We start from the raw sequence: 18,860 nt of genomic DNA on the forward strand, positions 1-18,860 counted from the left end.
CGTAATTGAGGGTGCCTCAGACAGTAAACCTATTTGCCCCTTTGGTTGAATGTAAAAGATCCCACCACACTTTTTAAAGAGGAGCAGGAGAGTCTCTTGTCTTGGACAATATTTATGCCCCAGACAACACTCCAGAAGCCAGACCACTTTATCATTATCCCACCACAGTTTGTGGGTCCTTTCAATTCACAAATAGGTGCTGTGTTTCCTCCATTGCAACAGTAATACAGTGACTATAGTTCTAAAAGTAACTTCAATGGCTGCAAAGCACTTTGTAAAATCTTGAGATTGTGAAAGGTGTAGTATATATGCAAAATCTTTCTTCCCCAGCAAATCATTAAGAGAGGTTGCGCAATGGGTTAAGTTTTGCTTGAAATGCAGGGCTTATTTTGGAATCAAAAGCTCTTTATTAAACAAACACAAGCTAACTATTTACTTCTCTGACAAGGCACACCACATGAGATTATCTAAGAGTTTTCTGCCTCTCGTGCCAAGCACGTCAGTGAGTCCATCATTTATTCATTTATTCAGTTTCTAAATCACAAATAGAAGCCATCGCTGAGTCCCCGAGCCTTACAATTTTAACAGGGGGCTTTCACTAATGCTAGGCATGCTGGGATAGTTTCACCTCCAACCGAAGTACCTGATTTAGCCACAAGAAAAATGGAAAGTTTTAATGGTAAAGTCCATCCACAGGCAGGAGATTGTGATCTGCAGGATGAATATCAAGCCTCAGACAAGGCCCAAGGCTGAGGTTTTGCGTCTCGATTCAATTAAACCTCCATTTTTCAGTACTGCGGAAAGACTCTAAGTAAGAGGAGCAGAAGAGTAGTTGGCCCATCAAATGCCAAAGGGATAACTTTCCATATATGTGACTCTCATCCAATCACGTTTGCAAAAATGTTTATTTCCTAGTCTAATCCCAGCCAGTTTGTGCCTGGATCTTTTAGTAGTATCTTTTAGAATAACTAACAACCCTTTAAAAGATTTTATAGATTCCTTGTCAACAAAGTATGTGAAAAAGCACTACCCACAACCACCACCCTAAACATGAAAACATATTTTCTTATTTCCCTTTCAATTCAATTACAGATTGTTTTAAATTGGTGTCTTCTGGCAAATAGTCAGCAGCAAGAACAATCCACCACAATTTACTTTTCATAACCCCTCACAATCTTGAATCCTTTGATCAGGTCATCCCTCGAGTCAGTTATGTAGTAGTTAAGTATGGGGTAATTAAACATCCAATTATCAATATGCTACCAGTAAAATCTTATCCGATAATTTCAGAGTTCCGACTTCACTCTTCATGGGCGGGATTCTCCGTTTCTGAGACTAAGTGTTGACGCCAACGCAGAATTTGTGGACTTTCACAACACCAAAACTGGCGCCGCACCTGGACCGATTCCGTTACTGTTAAGGGGCTAGCACCTGTGCCGCGTGGAACACAATTGATTCCAATGAAAAACCGTGCTGGAATCGCTAGGTCCGTGATTGACACTCGGGAGGCTGACAAGTTGCAGTCATACATACAGTTTCTTTTATAAATTTAGAGTACCCAATTCATTTTTTCCAATTAAGGGGCGATTTAGTGTGACCATTCCACCTAATCTACACATCTTTGGGTTGTGGGGGCGAAACTCACGCAAACACGGGGATAATGTGCAAACCCCACACGGACAGTGACCCAGAGCCATGATCGAACCTGAGACCTTGGCGCCGCGAGGCAGCAATGCTAACCACTGTGCCACCGTGCTGCTCCACCACTCATACACATTATAATCCACACACACACTTATCCCAGCCAACAAGATGGCAGTGGTTGTGATGTAGCGTGTTCATACAGCTGATGGGTCGGCTGGGGCCAGAGGGCACCCAGGTGGGTGGCCTGTGTTGTGTTCGACGACCTTGCCTTGGCAGTGATGCATACAGAACTGCTGGCGACTTAACGAGAATGATGATTTATTGATTAACACTTGGAAAGGTAACAAACAAATACTGTACAGACTAAGTTACTATCTGAGTTTTGTGATCTCTCCGGGACCTATCCTATGTGCGACTGTCCTGTTGTACGCCTTACTACTAACTGCAAGATGTCGGATGTCACATGACCCATTTCTGAGGCCGCCAGTTGTTTGGAGGTCACATTGCTAACTATATACAATATTATTCACAGTCATATCACCACATCCCCCTTCCTTTGGAGATGTTAATATTTATATACAAAACATGATAGGTATTACTATTTTACACATGTGGCATATGTATATATAGATTTAACTATGTCCATTGACATGATATGCCTGCCAGGTGCGTCCTTTGTGCACAGATCATTTTGCACCCCCGACAAGATCACCCTGCTGATTGTCTGGGCTCTTGTCAGCTTTCTGGAAGACTGGTTTCCGTGCTGATATCTTATCCTTATTCTTTTGACACAATGTTTTTTGAATGCCTGTATCCTTGCTGGCCCTGCGTGCATCACCAGCTTTTCTTGTGTCTTTACGCAATGCTTTTTGCTTCTGCGTTGCTGTGTACACTCTGACGTCACCAGCATTTTCCATGGCTTTACGCAATGCTTTTTGCTGCTGCGTTGTTGTGTATTCTCCCGCCTGTCAGCCACATTGTCAATGTCTTCTTGCTTGGTGTCATCAGTGGGACTCACGGTATCTCCCACTCTCCGGTCGGGATTCTCCGCTATCCGACGGGGTGGGCCGTACCGGCGCCGAGGAGTGGCGTGAACCACTCCGGCGTCGGGCTGCCCGGAAGGTGCGGAATCCTCCGCACCTTCAGGGGCGAGGCCGGCGCTGGTGGGGTTGGCGCATTCCGGCATGATTTGGCACATGCACGGGAGCGCCAGTGTGTTCTGCTGTGATCCCAGTGCATGAGCAGAGGGGTTCTTCTCCGTGCCAGCCATGGCGGACCGTTACAGCGGCCGGCGCCTTGGGCCCCGATCGTGGGCCAGGCCACCATGCCCCCCCCCCCCCCCCCCCGCCCCCGGGGCCAGATCCCCCCATACTCCCCCGAGGAATCCACAGGCCGCCCGCAGAGCCAGGTCCCGCTGGTAAGGACCTGGTTTGATTTACACCAGCGGGATTGGCCGAAAATGGGCAGCCACTCAGCCCATCGCGGAGCGGAGAATCGTCTGGGGGGCCACTGCCAACCGCCCCTGACCGGCGCAACGCGATTCCCACCCCCACCGAAAAACCGGCAGTCGGCGTCAAGGCGGGATTCACGTTGCCCCGTCCCTCCCCCCCCCCCCCCACCCCCGGCGATTCTCCGGCCCGGCGAGGGGTCGGAGAATCCTGCCCTCCTTCTCGTCCTCTTTTTTTGTTTCGAGAACTATTTTGTGACTGATCTTGTGACTGCACCCCTTTTCCCCCGTGGGTTTGATAACCCCCATGTTGCCACTGGCGTCGCCATGGGAGCAGTCTGCTGAGATGTCTCATGTTGGCATGCTTCCGAGGGACTGTGCGGTCATGGTCAAGTCTCTACATTCAATGGGTGGCTGCAGAGCTTCACACTCAGGTGTCTGAGTTGGATCCACATCCCCAATGTTGGGTGCTGTCCCTACATTGTGTGTTTGAGCCCCAAGTGATGGCTCGTCGTCACTCGAAATGACAATACAGTACATATGTTTTCTGATCCTGAAGAACCAAGTGATGGCTCTGCCTCGTCTTGCAATATTATTTACTTATCATCCGTCGGCGTAGAAATACATACCGATATAGCCATTTGCTCCTCTAATTCATCTTTCAGTGAGGTGGCCGCGAGCATTGGGGAGTTCACTACTGGAATCATTTCATAGATCTGAGATGATTCACCATGTGCCTCTGGAGCCTACATCTCCAGAATCTTCCATTATTAGCGTGTTTGCAGTTGAGCCTTTTTTTCCCCCAAAGTGTCTGCTACTGCTATCTCACTTGCCACTTCTGGGTGTGCCATCTCAGAGCTTTCACCCTTCTCAGTTGCCTGCGCAGACTGGGCGTCCCTTGTGACCACCTCGTCATTCCCGCCAAACCACCAGAGTAGTGCTTCACAGGCTTCTTCATCATTACCATCATTCATTACCAGCTTACCATCATTCCCGCGAAACACCCTTATTGGCGTTTCATATTTATTTTCATCTGGCTCACCCTCCGAGCCTTAAGTTCTTCATCGTATTCATGATATCATCGTAGTGCTCATCATCGGAGTCAGTGTAATCTGCAACATCGCACACGGAATTATGTGTTCACGCAGGAGGCGATCAATTTCAAAGTCAGCAGTGAGTTTTGCTGCAGAATTTTTATTTAACACTCTAGCTGTGGAACTTCAGGAGGACTGAAGAAATTGAAGAATGAGTCATTTGGTACAGTTTTCGTAACTGCTTTGTGAGTACGCTGATCCTTATGCTTTGGCTTTGTTTTAATAGTTTTCAGTGTGACATTTTTTTCTTTCTTCTAGTCGATCTGGCACCCTGCCCATCCCGTGATTTCGTCAAAGAATGAAAATTCAAGCTTGTCAGGCCGCAATTCCACCTGGTATACTTTCGTGACTACCTCATTTGTGAAATACTCATTTGGCTCAAACTTAAACTCCAGAGTGAAGCTCATTGGCTGTTCACGTTCTGAACCTTTACCACTCACATCTTGTAGATGCTTCAGAATAGGCTCATCCTGCTGCTGTATCATGCCACTGAGTACATACACCTTCTTAAAGATTGTTAACCAGGAGTCTGGAATTCCCTTTGGCTCCTCCATCTCTTTATCTAATTTGTCATCCTCCACCTGGACTTTCGCTTGTTTTTCATTGAAAGACAGCACCAGCATATCGCGTTGAGATTTGTAGAGTTTGGCTGGCCACTCACAGTCTGGAATGTACTCAACTAAGTCAGGGCCTCACATGCATCCGCTCGTATGATGGACTCGCTTTTCATGTCCACAATGGAAAATGGTAACATGTGCGTTGTGTCGTGCACACTTAATTCAAGCTCACATTCACCCAGCATCTCAATCTCCTTCCTACTGTAGAGTATCGGCAGTCTTGGTTAATCGACAACTTTCAGCTTAACGTGCAGCCTGTGCAAATCAGACAGACTGAGGAGGTTGGCCCTCGTTCCGATGTCGAGGTCGCATTTTACCACTTTTTCATTCATCCACACTAATGTTTTCCATGTGGTTTCGATGGCATCAGGTTGTCATTACTATCGTCATGACATTTGGAAGGACTTCTTCAGTTTTATTGGCCGGTCTCTACTTGTCTTTGGTTGAAATGAGTTCAATCAAGAACTTCGTTTGTCCCGAGGCATCTCATCAACCGCATTAACTGATCTGATTTGGTCCACAGTAGCACGCAAAAACATTGTTTTGCAAAATGATTTGTACGACCACACCTGGAACATAATTTCCATATGCTGGACACTGCCGTGGACAATGTCGATTGCCACATTTCTGACATAAGATGGCTGCTCCTTAGGACAGCATGGTGGCGTAGTGGGTGATGCACCATCAATTGGACTCGAGTCGTAGTGAAGTTCCAAACAACAGGCTTTAATATGCCAGATGTGAGCCCGGCAGTGGTCATACAAAGGCCGACTGCCAGTCAGTACGAGCTCTTATATCCCGCCTTGTAGGCGGAGCTACCAACCTCTCAGCCAATCGGCGGGGAGTCACATGAACAGCCTCAACCAATTGGCAGAGAGGTACATGACGTGCCTGGGCCAATGGGCAGTGAGGCTGCTGTACCAATGGCAGCTTGGTTCTCCGGTAATATGATCTCTCTAGCCATACTACCACAGTGGGTTAGCCCTGCTGCCTCACGGTGCTGAGGTCCCAGGTTCGATCCCGGCTCTGGGTCACTGTCCATGTGGAGTTTGCACATTTTCCCCGTGTTTGCGTAGGTTTCGCCCCCACAACCCAAAAGATGTGCAGGCTAGGTGGATTGGCCATGCTAAATTACCCCTTAATTGGAAAAAATTAATAGGGTTTTCTAAATTAACAAAAAATCTAAGATGGCTGCTCCTGTCGGCCACTTAAAATGGCCGCCCGAACTGAGACCACGTTTTGTATTGAACTGCATCACAGTGCTGATGGTGCTGGCGTCTTCTTCCATGTTGGCGCCAAAATGTTTCAAAGTGAGTGTACTGATTCGCTGTGCAGCCAACTCACTCACATGGCAAATCACAATTGCATTTTCCAATTTCAGGTCTTCCTCCCGTAACAATCTCTCACGGAGCTTATCATTCAATACGCCAAATACTATTTGTCCGTTAATTTTAGATCATTGAAATTGCAGAACTGGGCCTTCAGGCTCAAGTTGGTTACGAAACTGTCGACAGATTCACCAGGTTTCTGGGTACATGTACAAAAAATATATCTTTCAAATGTTTGATTTTTTTCGGAGAGCAATGCCGGTCCAAGTACTTTATTACTTCATCATAGATCTTGCTTTCCTCTTCACAACCAAAAGCGAAGGTATTGTAGGTTTCAATTACTTGTGGGCCTGCCACCGTGAGCAGCAACGCAATGAGCCTTTCATCAGGCTGTGCCTGCAGGCTAAGGGTTGAAACATAGAGTTTAAAGTGCTGTTTGAAAACGCGCCAGTTTTCGTGTACGTTACCTGAGACTTGAAGCTGTGGGGTGCCTTTAAACCTTCGAACTTCATCGTCGTTTGTTGCATTGAGTCACCAATGGCCATAGTTCGCCAGGTCAGTGGAATAATCCTCTCTTTTTTGTTCTTCGGCTGGTTTGGCTTCGTCTTTTCTGCTGTTACCTTCAAATGATCAAACACCTGTACCATGTTGTGTTTGGTGACTTTGCCTTGTCTTTGCAATAAGTCAAACAGAACTGACTTAACTAGAATGATGATTTATTGATTAACACGTGGAAAGGGCACAAAGAGAATACTATATAGACTAAGTCACGATCTAAGTTTCGGGAACCTTCCTATGTGCGACTGTCCTGTTAAACGCCTTACTACCAACTGCGAGAGTCGGATGTCACATGGCCCATGTTTGATGCCACCAGGTGATTGGAGGTCACATTGTTAATTATATACAATATTATTCACAGGCATATCACCACAGCCTGGGGGGGACACCTTTACGACCCGTGGCACTAAATTTGCAGTGGGCTGTCAGTGGCATGCGCAGCTGTATGGCTGCCTTGCCGGCTGTGGTAATGGTGTTCTGTATCCATCCACCACAATCCCATAACCCACCTCCTGCCCACCCCCCACTACTCCACCTGGCATTGGCAGAAGCTCGCGGCGAGCGGCACAACTGTCAGAAAATTATAGCGATGTTGGACACTTCCCATCAACCCCTCTCTCTCCCTCAGCAGCCATTATGCTGGTTTCACGATTTTTAAAAGCACAAGTGAACCGCACCAGCAGGAGCACGGCCCATCAATGGAGGAAAATCGCGGAGGTCATGGAGAATATCAGACGGAGCCTGCTAATGATATGCAAACAGTATTTACTGTACGTGCATTCCGGAATGCATTAACGCCGCTGTCGAGGGGTTGGAGAATCGCGATTTGGCATCAAATCGGCGCCCGCTGTGATTTTGCTGTCGGAACCAATTCTCCACCCAATCGCGTTTCATGATTTTGGCATTGATCAACGGAGAATCCCGTCCCATATCTTTCATCTTTCACTGCAAGGCAGTTAATTAAATTCCCTAAATATGTTTGAATGCATAGGACAAGAAAAGTAATTCATTTTATTATCCTTATTTAAATGCAATCCACTCCCATGTAAAAAGAAACTTGATTCAATATAGTGGCCGAGATTTCTGCTCCTGTTTTCATTGGGCTGGTTTGGCGATGGGAGTGGCAAATCTAGAAAGATGTCCAAATCGCATTCCACGCTGATGTAAATGCACAACGCATGACTTGATTGTTCCTCCCCCTTCTCTCCACCCCCCTCCCCCACCAGTGACTTGCCCCCCCCCCCGACACTGCCCCCTGGCATTTCCCACTTCCTGGACAGTCCAGGGCAGTGTCCAGGGCAGTGCCAGTGGGCAGTACTAGGGAAGTGCAAGGGGAGGGGTTGCATGGAATGGGTGGTGCACTAGGGTGGTGGGAACTCCTTGTCAAATTTTGTGCATTGGGGTGGCCTTTAAAAATAGTGCCCTGATCTTCAAAAAACAAAGTTGCTGGTGGAAGATTGTGGGACCCATCTCTTGAGCTTTCTGAGCCTAAGTCCTGAACAATACGACAGAAAATGCTGCCGTTGGTGCCGGCACCATTAACGCCACTTTTCCCACCTGCCATTGGCCATTGTCGAATTTAGAGAAAATTTCACCCAGTGTCTTACATGGTCCAATGCTCAACTACCCTCCACAGCCAATTGGTTACTAAGGCCACTGTTTTGAACGCAGACACAGCAGCAATTTGGGCACAACTCTTTTCAACCAAAGTGAGGTAAATGACCAACTGATCAATTTTTGATTGTGTTTGTTGAGAGTTGAATGTTCCCCAGGGCACCAGGAGAAATTCCTGTTCTACTTTGAAGAAAGATTCTCTTACAGGCAACCGAACAAGCAGACTGGACTTCAGTTCATTAGTACACCCAGCAGTTGGTACCTATGTTTGTGCATTACTCCCTCAGCATGATGCCAAAGTTGCTGACTGGATTACGTGCTGAACACTTTGCGCCTGCGGCAAAACTTTGACCAAAGGAACTAAACTAGCACCTCTGTAAATGTGGGCTGGATTCTCTGCTGCAACAGGCACAGGAAGCAGCACCTGTCAATTCCAGGGAAAGGAAAACCAGTCAGCTGGGTTTAAACCCACCATTCATTCATTTCTCTGTGAAATTGCTTTTCCTAAGCTGTGATTGATGGCTTCCACACACACCCAGTTGTCTGCTTTGGTGTATTCCTCTGCCTTCATGCTTGAGTGGCTTTGATATAGTCAGTTGTGAAACTAACAGAAAACACTTCACTCCCTTTGATGTGGTCCAGAACTTGTCAATCATAGCTTGATGTTTATAAACATTGCCCTTAGTTTCACAGCTGGCTACCTCAAAGCCAGAAATAATGTGTGTGTGGAAGCTGACCTTTCCTGTTTAAATCCAAGCTTTGCCTCATTTAATCACTGCTTCTTGATTTACTCACTTATCTCCCCCCTCCTCCCCCTATATGTCAGCCCACTTGTTCCCCTAGTGGTATCCAATTCTACAGGCCAGGGTTCCTTTCCCACTCCTCTGGTTGTATCCTGTACTATAGATGCCGCCTTTCCTCCTTCTCCTGACTTTCTCAGGAATACAAAAATATATTTTGCCTTTGCTAAGTTCTGTTTACTGAGCCTTAAATTTTCAACATCTAGATATATAAATCTATTTAAAGCAAGTTATAAATTCCACCCCAGGTACGTTCCAACCTTGGTTTTATCCTGGCAACCTTCAAAAAGTTGACTATATCCTTAAACAACCAAACTTTCTCATAAAATATTTTCATTGAACCAGGAAATTGAAATTAGCTTGCTGAAGTCTGCCTGTCCTAATTACGTGGAAACTCTACAATGCAGAAGGAGGCCATTCGTCCCATCGTGTCTGCAATAATAATAATCTTTTATTGTCACAAGTATGAAGTTACTGTGAAAAGCCCCTAGTCGCCACATTCCGGCGCCTGTTCGGGTGTGCTGGTACAGAAATTGAACCCGCGCTGCTGGCCTTGTTCTGCATTACAAACCAGATGTCTTGCCCACTGAGCTAAACCTATACTGACCCTTCGAAAGACCACCCTAGCTCGGCCCAATCCTCCGCCTATTCCTGTAACCTTACCCAACCTTTGGACACTAAGGGGCAAATTTGCATGACCATTCCACCTAACCTGCTCAGTTTTGGACTGTGGGAGGAAACTGGAGCATCCGGAGGAATCCCGCACAGACACAGGGAGAATGTACAAACTCCACACGGTCACTCGAGATTGGAATCGAACCCAGGTCCCTGGCACTGTGAGGCAGCAGTGTTAACCACTGTGCCACCGTGCCGTGAGTTCTCTGCTATTGTCTATTAGAAGATACTCCACAACTATAAACCTATTAATACTGACATTTTTGCACTTGATCAGGGTTGCCAACTCAGGTTGGTTGTAGCCCTCGGGGTGTACATGCCTTCCTGCCGCCAATTATTCCACTCCTGCCATTGGTCGTCTGACATGCAGATCCCAATAGTTCCCCGCCTTCCCATGGACAATCAGGACATGAACAGACTTTTCAAGATCCAATTGGAGAGTTCTTGAGTGTCAATCAACGATCCTTTTATTTCTGCTCCCGGTATATTTTATGACGAGTACATGAATGTGTTCAAAAAGCACGGTGTTTGATGCCAATTTGATTTTTTTTGTCTTGGTATTTTCTTGCAGCAGTGCCTGGAGAACAACCCTGGTGTCTCCACGGTAATCCCGGAGGGTTGGCAAGCACCTGTCACCGCTACTTAAAGGAACAATGTCTTCATGAAAAGTCCTTGAAATGAATGTTTTTGTTGCGGCAAAATATCCTTTGTTGCTGAAGACAACAGTAAAATAAGAGGCATAGTAAATAATTCTGATGACTAAATGAAAATGCAAAGGAGTTTTACTCTGATGATGGAATGGGTAAAGAGAAATAGCAGACCTCAAGGTCAGAAAATGTGAGATAAAATTATTTTTTTCCCCAATTAAGCATGGCCATTCCACCTACCCTGCACATCTTTTGGGTTGTGGGGGTGAGACTTGTGCTGATGTGCCTGTAAGCAATATCGTAGATGGATAGTGTGTGACCTCCAACCAGCAGGTGACAGTGCAGACACACTATGCAGTCTCAAGACCATGGTCATGTGACTAGGGACTCCCATATAAAGGGAGATAGATTCGGCCACCCCCAGATGGTTAGAGGTGATGGTCGTAAAACATACAGGTGAACAGTCATGCTAGGTGTAGATCCAGAGGAATACAAAGAAACTCCATGATAGCATGCTCTGTAACAGAGCGCTATCTTACCATGTTTGATTTAATAAAGATCCTGGTTTGGGACTTCCGGTGGTGGCAATGCAGAGCTAAGCCGCACGTTCGGCAGCTCCCACTAAAAACGGACTTTGGGGCTCTTTTCAGGGCCCCCAACGGAACTTTGTCGACGAATCCCGACGTGGGAAGGGGTCTGGAGTAGATCCCTAAGGTCCTATGGTATGGACCAGGAGTAGGGTGAGCGGAAAAACAGTGGAAGCGCCCCTGGAAAAGTGGGGAAAGAAAAACAAAATGGCGGCCGGCGGAGCCCTCGAGGAGCTGAGGCAGTGGGCGCAGGAGCAGCAGGAGACTCTGCTGCGCTGCTTCCAGGAGCTTAAGGTGGAGCTGTTGCAGTCGCTGAAGGCTACCACCAGAGAGCTGATGGAGACTCAGACAGCCCAGGGGGCCGTGATCCGGGAGCTGCAGCAGCAGGCCTCTGCAAGGGAGGATGAGGCCGTGGACGTCGCGGGGAAGGTGGAGATGCACGAGGCGCTCCATAAAAAGTGGCAGGAGCGGTTCGAGGAGCTGGACAACCGGTCGAGGCGGAAGGATTTGCGGATCCTGGGCCTCACGGAGGGGCTGGAGGGGTCGGACCTGGCTGCCTATGTGGTCGTTATGTTGAACTCGTTGATGGAAGTTGGGTCCTTCCAGGGGCCCCTGGAGTTGGAGGGGGCCCACAGAATTCTGGCTAGGAGGCCCAAGCAGAATGAGCTGCCGCGGGCGGTGTTTCACCGGTTCGTTGACCGGGAGTGCGTGCTCCGGTGGGCCAAGAAGGAGCGGAGCAGCAATTGGGAGAACACGGAGGTGCGGATCTTCCAGGACTGGAGTGCGGAGGTGGCTAAGCGGAGGGCCGGGTTCAACCGGACGAAGGCGGTGCTCCACAGACGGAGCGTGAAATTTGGCATGTTGCAGCCGGCGCGTCTGTGGGTCACCTACAAGGACCGGCACCATTATTTTGATTCCCCGGAGGAGGCGTGGGCCTTTGTGCAGGCCGAGAAACTGGACTCAAACTGAGGGTCAAAGATGGGGGATTTTGTATGATAATGTAATTGTGTTTAATTTTTGCTCTGGAGGGGGGGGGTTTCTCTGTTTAATGCAAGATGTGTGTTGGCTTTAGGGTGGGTGGGGCGATGTCGTTATGTCTTTTTGTATGGGTCTGGTGGACGGTTTCGGGCTGGGAGGTAAACTGGGAGTGCGGGGAGCTGGTGGGGGGGACTGGCAATGGGAGTTGCCCTCGAGGAGGCGGGGCTGGGCAGGGCGAAAGCGCGGGCTTTTCTCTGGTTTCCCGCGCTGTGGGATGATGGGGGCGGGGTTGGGGCTGAGAAGCGCGGGTCGTTGCTGGCTGTTATTTTCCCGTGCAAGAGTGGGGGGGAGGGGGAGGAGGGCCTGCTGATGGGCACGATGGAGGAGGGGTAGTCCCACGTGGGGAGGAGTCGGAGGTATGGCGGGAGTCGCTGGGGTCAGCAGAAGTTAGCTGGCTCACGGGAGGGCTATGGAGGGAGGGGCACGGCTAGAAGGGGTGCTAGCCTGGGGGAGGGGGGGCGGGTACCGGGTTGCTGCTGAAATGGCCAGGAAGGAGCTGGAGGATGCAGGGGGTGCTGGGGGAGGGGGGGGGGGGGGGGGGGGGGGGGGGGAGAGTGCCGCCATGGGGAACAGGCCGAGCGGGGAATACTGGCCAGTGGTGGGCAGGGGATGGGTTATGGCTAATCGGCAGGGGAGGGGGGCAGGGAGCCCTCGGATCCGGCTGATAACCTGGAATATGAGGGGGCTGAATGGGCCGATCAAACGGGCCCGGGTGTTTGCGCACTTGAAGGGGCGTGAAGGCGGACGTGGCCATGCTCCAAGAGACACACCTGAAAGTGGCGGACCAGGTTCGGCTGAGGAAGGGATGGGTGGGCCAAGTATTTCATTCAGGGCTGGATGAGAAGAATCGGGGGAGTGGCGATCCTGGTGGGAAAGAGGGTGTCGTTTGGGGCGTTGAGGGTGGTGGCTGACAGTGGCGGGAGGTATATGATGGTGAGTGGTAAGCTGCAGGGGGAGCGGGTGGTGTTGGTGAATGTTTACGCCCCAAATTGGGGTTTACGCCCTTGGAGGTGGGGCTGCTGGCAGATGAGGAGGTGGCTGGGAGGGTTCGGGGATGTATTGAGAGGTACCTTGAGGCCAGCGATAACGGGGAGGTCCGAGTGGGGACGGTCTGGGAGGCATTGAAGGCGGTGATTAGAGGGGAGTTATTTCCATCCGAACCCATAGGGAGAGGGGGGAGCAGAGGGAGAAAGAGAGATTGATAGGGGAGATGGTGAGGGTGGATAGGAGTTATGCGGAGGCTCCGGAGGAGGGATTGCTGGGGGAGAGGCGTAGCCTTCAGGCCAGGTTCGACCTATTGACTACCAGAAAGCCGGAAGCTCAGTGGAGGAAAGCACAGGGGGCGGTGTATGAATACGGGGAGAAGGCAAGCAGGATGCTGGCACACCAGCTCCGTAAACAGGGAGAGATTGGGGGAGTGAAGGATAGAGTTGGGAAGGTGGTGCGGAGGGGGGTAGACGTTAATGGGGTCTTTAGGGACTTTTATGGGGAATTGTACTGGTCTGAACCCCCGGTGGAGTGGGGGGGGGGGGGGAAATGAGGCGCTTCTTGGACAAGCTGCGAGGGTGGAGGAGGGGCAGGTGGAGGGACTGGGGGCGCCGATCGAGCTGGAGGAGGTGGTCAAAGGGATATGGAGCATGCAGTCGGGGAAGGCGCCGGGGCCGGATGGGTTTCCGGCCTAATTTTACAAAAGGTATGCGGACCTGTTGGGCCCCCTGTTGGTCCGGACCTTTAACGAGGCAAGGGAGGGGGGGGGCTTTGCCCCCAACTATGTCACGGGCGCTGATTTCCTTGATCCTGAAGTGGTACAAGGACCCTCTGCAGTGTGGGTCATATAGGCCGATCTCGCTGCTAAATGTAGACGCCAAGCTGTTGGCGAAGATCTTAGCCACAAGAATAGAGGATTGCGTGCCCGGGGGTCATTCACGAGGACCAGACGGGGTTTGTGAGGGGAAGGCAGTTGAATACTAACGTACGAAGGCTCCTCAGTGTTATTATGATGCCGGCTGTGGAAGGGGAGGCGGAGATAGTGGTAGCATTAGATGCGGAGAAGGCCTTTGATAGGGTTGAGTGGGAGTATCTGTGGGAGATGTTGGAGAGGTTTGGGTTTGGGGAGGGGTTTGTTCGTTGGGTGAGGTTGCTTTATGAGGCCCCGATGTCGAGTGTAGCCACGAATAGGAGTAGGTCGGAGTACTTTCGGCTGTACCGGGGGACGAGACAGGGGTGTCCCCTGTCCCCCTTGCTCTTTGCGTTGGCAATTGAGCCCCTGGCCATGGCGTTGAGGGAGTCAGGGAACTGGAGGGGCCTGGTGTGGGGTGGGGAGGAGCATCGAGTGTCGCTTTATGCGGATGACCTGTTGCTGTATGTGGCGGACCCGGTGGGGGGGATGCCGGAGGTGATGAGGATTCTCAGCGAATTTGGGGACTTCTCTGGGTATAAGCTGAACCTGGGCAAGAGCGAGTTGTTCGTGGTGCACCCAGGGGATCAGGAGGAGGGGATTGGTAGGCTCCCACTGAAGCAGGCAGGGAAGAGCTTCAGGTACCTAGGAGTCCAGGTGGCTGGGAGCTGGGGGGCCCTGCACAAGCTCAACCTTACAAGGTGGAGCAGATGGAGGAGGAGTTCAAAAGGTGGGATATGTTACCACTGTCACTGGCGGGGAGGGTGCAGTCCGTTAAGATGACGGTGCTCCCGAGGTTTTTGTTTCTGTTCCAGTGCCTTCCCATCCTTATCCCGAAGGCCTTTTTTAGGAGAGTTAACAGGAGTATTACGGGATTTGTTTGGGCGCATGGGACTCCGAGGGTGAGAAGGGTGTTCTTGGAACGGGGCAGGGATAGGGGGGGCTGGCGTTGCCCAACCTCTGTGGGTACTATTGGGCTGCCAACGCAGCGATGGTGCGTAAGTGGGTAATGGACGAGGACGGGGCAGCTTGGAGGAGGATGGAGATGGTGTCCTGTGTGGGCACGAGCCTGGAGGCGCTGGTAACGGCACCGTTGCCGCTCCCTCCAATGAGGTATACCACGAGCCCGGTGGTGGTGGCTACCCTCAAAATTTGGGGGCAATGGAGACGGCATAGGGGAGAGGTGGGGGGCTCGATGGAGGTCCCGATACGGGGGAACCATCGGTTTGTTCCAGGGAGCATTGATGGCGGGTTTCTGGGCTGGCACAGGGTAGGGGTTAGGAGGTTGAGGGACCTGTTTGTGGAGGGGAGGTTCGCGAGCTTGGGGGAGTTAGAGGGGAAGTTTGGGCTCCCCCCGGGGAACATGTTTCGGTACATGCAGGTTAGGGCGTTTGCCAGACGGCAGGTGGAGGGGTTCCCCTTGTTGCCCCCACGTGGGGTAGGGGACAGGGTGGTCTCGGGGGTGTGGGTTGGAGGAGGGAGGATTTTGGACATATACCGGGTAATGCAGGAGGTAGACGAGGCCTCGGTGGAGGAACTGAAGGGTAAATGGGAAGAGGAGCTGGGTGAGGAGATCGAGGAGGGGATGTGGGCGGATGCCCTGGAGAGAGTGAATTCCTCCTCTTCCTGTGCGAGGCTTAGTCTCATACAGTTCAAGGTGCTGCATAGGGCCCACATCACTGGGACGAGGATGAGTAGGTTTTTCGGGGGCGAAGACCGGTGTGCTAGGTGCTCAGGGAGCCCAGCGAACCACGCCCATATGTTTTGGGCGTGCCCAGCGCTGTGGGAGTTTTGGAAGGGGGAGAACTGGACCCGGGTCCCCGGGAGGCCATATTCGGGGTGTTGGACCAGCCAGGGTTGGAAACGGGGGCGGAGGCAGATATCATAGTCTTCGCCTCGTTGATCGCCCGAAGGTGGATCCTGCTGGGATGGAGAGCGGCCTCTCCACCCTGTGCCCTGGCGTGGCGGGGGGACCTGTTGGAATACTTGACCCTTGAGAAGGTTAAGTTCGAACTGAGGGGAAGCTCGGAGGGTTTCTACAAGTCATGGCCATTATTCATTATGCACTTTCAAGAACTGGATAACATCGAACATTAGTTGGGGGGGGCTGGGTGGGAAGGTTGGGGGGGAGGGGGGCTGTGTGTATTAAGGGTGACTATGGGTAATCCCTGATTCCTTTTTGTAATTTGTTTATGTAAACATGCGGGCTAATGTTTGGGGTTGGTGGGAGGATGGGATCGTTGTTATTGTTATGGAGATTGACATATTTGTTGCTAATTATTGTTTATTGTTGGTGGGTGTAAATTCAGGAGAAAATGTGAAAAAGGAGTGGAATAAAAATATTTTAAAAAATAAACTTGGGCTTTATGGAAAGAGGTACGTGGCACTGAGTCTGCAAGTCCATGGCACATATTTGCATCTTCTCCCTCATGGCCTCTTCCACAACACGTGTTGTCCGACAGCTCTATGAAGGGCACACGAGTCCTGTATACCCTTGGTCTCCTTCTGTGCCTTTGTGCACAGTTGGTGTGGCCTCCAACCCTTAACCCTGCCCTGCAACCTACTCGTCTCATTCTGCAGGATGTTTCCTTGGTGCTGTCACATGTTGCTACTGGAGCCTATGTTCCTCCAGTGCTGTTATAAGTAGAATGGCCAGTTCCATTCTGATATAAATCGTATTCCTGCGAGAGGTGAGAGTCAGGTTGGTGTCACAGCTGCTGAACATCAGCCCTGACCTAATAGCCTTTTGGATCTGGAAGCAGCTAATACCAGGCCTTAGCTGGTGGTGATCGCTTACTCACAGCTAACCTTAGACACACCTTTAGCCTCCCGTCTGGCTTTCCCCTCCCTCAGGCTCTCTAACAGTATGGGTCCAAACATAGGAGGGTTCTCTGCTCACTCATCCCTCATGGTCAGGGTCAACTGGATGATGATATCCACCTTGGGGGCTAATGGATCATGACTGGCATGCATTGGGGTCCAGCGCAGAAGTGAGCCCAGTGCCTCTTGATCTCGTGCAACCTAGTGTTGAGCGCTGAACCCTGATTATTCATCCCAAGGCATGATTAAAGGTTAACTCTTGATGACCAATTTGTTTGACGAGCATGGATCTCAGGAATGTTTAACGGCACAAATGCTTTATGCTTCAGATATAGGCAAAGATAATAGTCACCCTTCTCACTCAGGTTGAATCATTACAATATCACATTGCTGTCATAAGTCAACACTTGGGCCTCCTGGACAGTTTCTCTAGAGTTTGTGCTCCAGCCCCCACTCCAGTTCCGTGAGGTGACTGATGCACTTTATGCCACTGCTCTGGACTTTATACATTTCAACCTGGCCCAGGCCCAGCAGAGCAAGAGAGCAATGGGCTTTGGAGAAGTAGATGGTAGACTAACACAGCCCTAAAAGCACATATAAAAAGCAGACTTCAGCATCACCCACACCAACTGCGACCCTCACCCTTCCCCTCTCCAGTCCTGACCAGCGGGCTGACTTGTGCTCAGTGGACACAATGGTGCTCAGCTTTCTCCCTCGGAGGTTCATAGAATCCAAAGAATCACTAGTGCTGAAGGTGGACATTCGGCCCATCGAGTCTGCATGGACCCTCTGAACGAGCACCCTACCAAGGCCCACTCCCCCACACTATCCCTCCCAACTCTGTAAACCTAACCTAACCTGCACATCTTTGGACTGTGGGAAGAAACCCACGCAGATACAGGGAGAATGTGCAAACTCCACCCATTCACCCAAGGCTGGAATCGAATTAGGATCCCTGGCGCTGTGAAGCAGCTGTGCTAACCATTATGCCACCATGCCACCCCACTGTCATGGCACCTGGTACCCATTTTTAAAAAGCAGTCATAATTCACACCGTCTTGACGTTATGCCTGGTGGGTGGGAAGATAATAATCTTTATTTTTAATAATCTTTATTTACATAGAACATAGAACAGTACAGCACAGAACAGGCCCTTCGGCCTTCAATGTTGTGCCGAGCCATGATCACCCTACTCAAACCCACGTATCCACCCTATACCCATAACCCAACAACCCCCCCCTTAACCTTACTTTTTATTAGGACACTACAGGCAATTTAGCATGGCCAATCCACCTAACCCACACATCTTTGGACTGTGGGAGGAAACCGGAGCACCCGGAGGAAACACACGCACACAGCGGGAGGACGTGCAGACTCCACACAAACAGTGACCCAGCCGGGAATCGAACCTGGGACCCTGGAGCTGTGAAGCATTTATGCTAACCACCATGCTACCCTGCTGCCCTCCTCATTTGTGTCACAAATGGGTTACATTAACACTGCAATGAAGTCACTGTGAAAATCTCTTAGTTGCCACACTCTGGCGCTTGTTCATGTACATTGTGAGAGAATTCCGAATGTCCAATTCACCTAACAAGCATGTCTTTCGGGACTTGAGGGTTGACGATGCAACATTAACCATGCTATGTACATGATAATAGATTCAAATTCTTCAAATTCATGCACTCCTGAGTGTGAACCTGATCACATGATCGGGGGAGGGCCCGGGAAGATTGCAACCAGAAATCCCACCAGCGCAAATCCCACATTGGCCCCTTGCACGATTTAGCAGCCATGGTGGGATTTGTTCCTACAGCTAACAGGACTGCTAAATCCCACTCATTGTCTGGTTATTGCTGTTCTTGTGAGTTTACTGTGCACAATTGCTGCATGTGGTAAAGCGAAAAATGCAGAGGATACCGGAAGTCTGCAGAGGGATTTGGATAGGTTAAGTGAATGGGCTAGGGTCTGGCAGATGGAATACAATGTTGACAAATGTGAGGTTATCCATTTTGGTAGGAATAACAGCAAACGGGATTATTATTTAAATGATAAAATCGTAAAACATGCTGCTGTGCAGAGAGACCTGGGTGT

General features: G+C 50.2%; 1 pseudogene; it reads right to left on the minus strand.

Moving 5' to 3' along the window:
- Window positions 1-4,161: 4,161 nt before the first annotated feature.
- LOC119954606 lies at window positions 4,162-4,808 on the minus strand (annotated as a pseudogene).
- Window positions 4,809-18,860: the final 14,052 nt, after the last annotated feature.

This window comes from Scyliorhinus canicula, chromosome 1 (genome assembly GCF_902713615.1).
Source record: "Scyliorhinus canicula chromosome 1, sScyCan1.1, whole genome shotgun sequence".
Taxonomy (NCBI): domain Eukaryota; kingdom Metazoa; phylum Chordata; class Chondrichthyes; order Carcharhiniformes; family Scyliorhinidae; genus Scyliorhinus; species Scyliorhinus canicula.